The sequence below is a fragment of the Rutidosis leptorrhynchoides genome, chromosome 4 (genome assembly GCF_046630445.1).
Source record: "Rutidosis leptorrhynchoides isolate AG116_Rl617_1_P2 chromosome 4, CSIRO_AGI_Rlap_v1, whole genome shotgun sequence".
Lineage (NCBI taxonomy): Eukaryota > Viridiplantae > Streptophyta > Magnoliopsida > Asterales > Asteraceae > Rutidosis > Rutidosis leptorrhynchoides.
In genome coordinates, this window is record NC_092336.1 from 98978526 (window position 1) to 98983407 (window position 4882).

Below are 4882 nucleotides of genomic sequence, written 5' to 3' on the forward strand. Positions count from 1 at the left end.
TTTATCAATCTTTACTTATATCGTTCATTACCATCATCCTCTTTTCTACTTTACGCTAATCTCTTCCTAATCATGTCCCACTTGGCCTTAACATTATCGAACATACAAAAAAAATTGCGTAGGAATGATGCTTAATTATGGGGCTAGTTACTTTCCACTTGCTTTTGTCCCCTGCATCTTCCTTTATTGAATAAGTAAACCCTTTGTAACCCACTAGTCAATTATAATAGTATGTGGGGTATTGTTGCTTTAAAGGTTATCGATCAAAACAAAGAACACATAATGCTGCTACTTTATTCGCATGCATTTAATTTACGAGAATTCGATATTGAGTGTTCCTTTGATGATTGTTTTGAGTTGACTTTTGTATTGTTAAATAACAAAGATATAGAATGGTAAAGGGAAACAGAAGCAGACTGCAAGTGACTGTTTTACCTCGAATATCGACGTAGTTCGTGGGTTTCAATAGAGGAGGAAAACAATGATCGATAGGGCTTTTTATGGTTGTTCATGGCAGTCGTAGCTGCAGTAACGAAGGTGATTTACAGCTGTGGTTTGTCATCTGGAACAGAAGTGTAACAACTGTAATTGCAGCGTACTAGTTTCATATTGGTGATTGTACATGGAGGAAGCTCGATGGTAGTTTGTCTAGCTATTTTTCCTTTTAAACTGAAACAGAAACCTCGATGGTAATACTAGTAAAAGTATTGGTGATGACAGGGATTCTAAAGGTGGTGAGAGTCTCACGATGGTGGGTTATTTGAGAGTGAAGATGGCGGTTTTTATGTTGGTTCAAGGTGGTTTGTTTCTTCATGACAGAAAATAGATACACATTTTGTTTAGATGACGTGATTGACGGTTATGGTGGTGAAGGTGGTTTTGGGTATTCAATGGTGGCGTTTGGTGTAGATGTGTGAAGATGACAGAGAGTTGAATGAATCGTTTCTTATCAACACAAGCTTAATCGAATCAAAATATAAATTGTAACTCTCGACAAGAAAATACCATCCAGGAAGAAGAGTACAAAAAAAATTAAAAGGAGAATAAGACTCGTAATAGAATCAGATACAATTAAACTTGGAAATTGGCTTGTAGTAATTTGTGGGTCCTAACTGTGAAATAAAATCGACAGCCATATCAATTAGTTAGACAGCTTGATTAGGAAGATCGTGACATCAAAAGAATACGTGAATATATGTATTTATATATACTTGTTTATATTCTTGATGATATATGTAGTTCATAAATTTATTATTGTTAATGTTATAAATATTAGTACTAATAATAAAGCTAATAATAATGCTATTGAAATACTAATAATAATACTAATTAGATGTTAAAAAAATTTAACTATAATTTTACTATAACAACTATAATTTAATTGTAATTAAACTTATTATATTAAATATTGTTATTACATATTATTGATTATGTAGTATATATATTTACACTAAATATTTAATACACAAGCATGGATTATATATATATATATATATATATATATATATATATATATATATATATATATATATATATATATATATATATATTTATATATATATTTTGATAACAACTTAATAATTCTAACTATTAATTTGCATTTTCAAATTCTTAATTGATTAAAGTGTAGTTTATTAATTCAAATTTTTTATACACTTACATTTATATTTATATACATATTTATTTACAAACAATTGTTCGTGAATTGTCGGGCATAGTTAAAGGTCAAATAATTACATGAACACAGTTCAAAGTTTTTGAGACTTCAATATTACAGACTTTGCTTATCGTGTAGAAGTAATATAAAGATTTAGTTTAAATTTGGTCGGAAATTCTCGGGTCATCACAGTACCTACCCGTTAAAGAAATTTCGTCCCGAAATTTGAGTGAGGTCGTCATGGCTAACAATAAATATATTTTCCTGACGAATAAGAGCTGATAAATAGAGTTTTATCATTATTGAATAATACAGATAAAATAATTCGATTATTCGAAGGGCACGAATGAAGTTATCACAAAAGAGTGAGATGGATAAATGAAGTTTCGTTTTAACTTTTGACGTTGTCTTGGTTGAATTCCAGAATTTAAGGGATTTAAAGAAAATTTTTAAGATCTATAAGATCTGATTCTTCGGGATTTATGGAAATTAAGATCTCTTTAATTAAATACGGTGATCTGCCCCGATTACTACGTTTGATATTTCCTTTATAAATTTACCTTTTCCATTTCATTTATTTTCACCACTTCTATACTCAATTCCCAAATTCAAAGGATTTATGAAAATGCTTAACCATGTTCTGATCCTTGTTCTTATTCTAACTATCGCAATGATCGTTCTTCTTTTCCAACTCCCACCTGAAGAATCTGTTTATTTCTATTATGCTCTAGGGATTATTGTATTTATAATCCTCCCGTGTCTTTATATTGCTATAAACATTGATATACACGGTTTGTAATTTATGCGTTGTTATTGGGCTTTATATCTCTCCTTATATTTCAATGTCTCTCTTTCTGTTTCCTATAATCATTGTCATCCACAGTTAATACTCCCTCCTATTTGCTGCAATTTATACTCCAATTTCTATTTCAGAGCTTTGTCCCTTCGTTTCTTCTTCTGGCGATTTGGCATCTCTTGTAATGGTCCAGAATTCACAGATATAAGTTTCAGAATGAACATTATTAATGTTCTAAATAAGAAGGAACGTAATAGCATGATTTGATTTGTAAAATTGCCAGATTCACTGAGAATAGAACTATCAAGAATATACTTTCTTGATATGTTCAGAAGTTAAGCAGAATGACAGAGTTATGTAACATGGTGCATGATGACGTTATGATCTGTGAATCATCACGTCCCATTAGAAACTCAGCATGACTTACTGTAATATAATCACGTTGATCAAGTGTCATTATATTATACTAACTCATGCATCAATTCCCAACATTACTTCAATAACATTCATATTTTAAGCTCGAAAATTTACAGAAAATAGAAACTAATAGTTTCTATATGATGTAATACTGATAGCACGAAGAGATTAATGATTTCAGATAAGAATAGTTATAAAAATATCTCCAAAAATATGGAGGATATTTATAATGAAAGATACGATGATATCCTGGAATTTCTAATATCGATGGATGATGAAGAAGATTTATCCGTAACGGTTTAGATTCGGAAGCAAGGTATTCGCTAAAAATTTCATCAGAAACAGAATCATTTGGATTCTTTGAAGTCAAACTTATTCTTTGCGATTTGTCCACGACATTCTTCATAGTTTCGCATAATCTGCTTTTCGGCACTAAATTTTCTATTGAATGTTTCCAATATAATGATACACAGGAAGCACGAAGAGATATATAATTTCGGACGAGAATATTTATGAAAATATCCTCAGAAATATCGAAGATATTGATGATGATATTTTGGAATTTCTAAGTTCGATGGTTGATGGAGAAAGATTTTCCGCAAGATTTTAACATGACTTCGGAGCAAGATATTCTCTAAAGATTTCATCGGATCCAGAATTTCCTGGATTCTTTGAATATAGGGTTTGGTCCTTGTATTTGTCATTGATCTCCTTCATGGTTAGCTCAATCCGTTTTTCAGTTCCAACTTTTCTGAGTTTTTCCAGCATACTATTCTTTATCATCAAACTTTCGATGATTATGGTCGTTTACGGTTATCTACAGTTTCTGCTGCTTCATTCAGCTTTTTTTTTTTCAACATTCAGAGTATTGATTTGTGACTGAGTGCTTTTCAGAATTTCAGAATGAGAGATCATAATTCTAAGAGATAAATGTCATATATATATAACTGTTGATGTAGATATGCTGTGAGTTTTCAAAGTACTGATTGCTGATTCCAGGTAATTGTTATGGCAGTTCTCGTTACAAGATGCGGATGAGTATATGATAGGGTTTCAATGAAGAAATATAATGATTTATCGGAGAGATTTAAACCAGGAAGCAACGAGGTTGTTGGTACGTCTGCTAGCAATATGGTAAAATATGGAAGGTTCCCCGGTAACAATAAAAGAACATACATAATAATCAAGGTGATAATAAGGTTGTTTCGAACGAAAAGTCGAAGTTGATTTGCTGAAGCTGTGACAAAATTTGCTACTTTGAAAAGAGATCGCAAAGTTATTTTTGCTAATAAATGCCAAAGGATCTGACGCGGCTACGTGTTAAACTTTTACTCAGTTGCCGAGAGTTTCCAGGTGCATAACTAAATGCATAAATCTTTCCCTCCGTAGATGAAGTACGGTTGGTTCATCCTCTTGATTGAGGTGTTTTCAAGAATCATGAAAGGTTTGAACGCAGATTGTAATTGTCAAGATACAATGAGGTTTAAGATGAAATCAAGTGGCAAACTTGAAGAATTGTTTAGTTTCATATGTTATAATCAGTATTTTAATTCATTTTTAATTGTCCACTCTTATTAGTCCACAGTCGATGGTCCACAGTTGACAGTTCAATAATTCATATATAGTTTAATATATCATATTTGAATTAATTAATACATGTCGTGACCCGTATACGTCTCAGACTCAATTACAACTCAAAGTATATATATTATTATAGAATCAACCTCAACCCTGTATAGAGAACTCGATCATTACTGTATATAAAGTGTCTATGGCGATTCCAAATAATATATATAGATGCGTCGATATGATATGTCAAAACCTTGTATACGTGTCCCGATAAATAAAGTGCGTAAAGTAAATAACAGAAATTAAATGACGATAAATAAAATTGCGATAATTAAATTGCGATAAATAAACTGCGATAAATAAAATGTAATCAGTTAGCTAGGAACAGTTAGCTAGGATTTTGTTAGCGTGGATTCTTAACAGAATTTCTCATAGTTAATTTG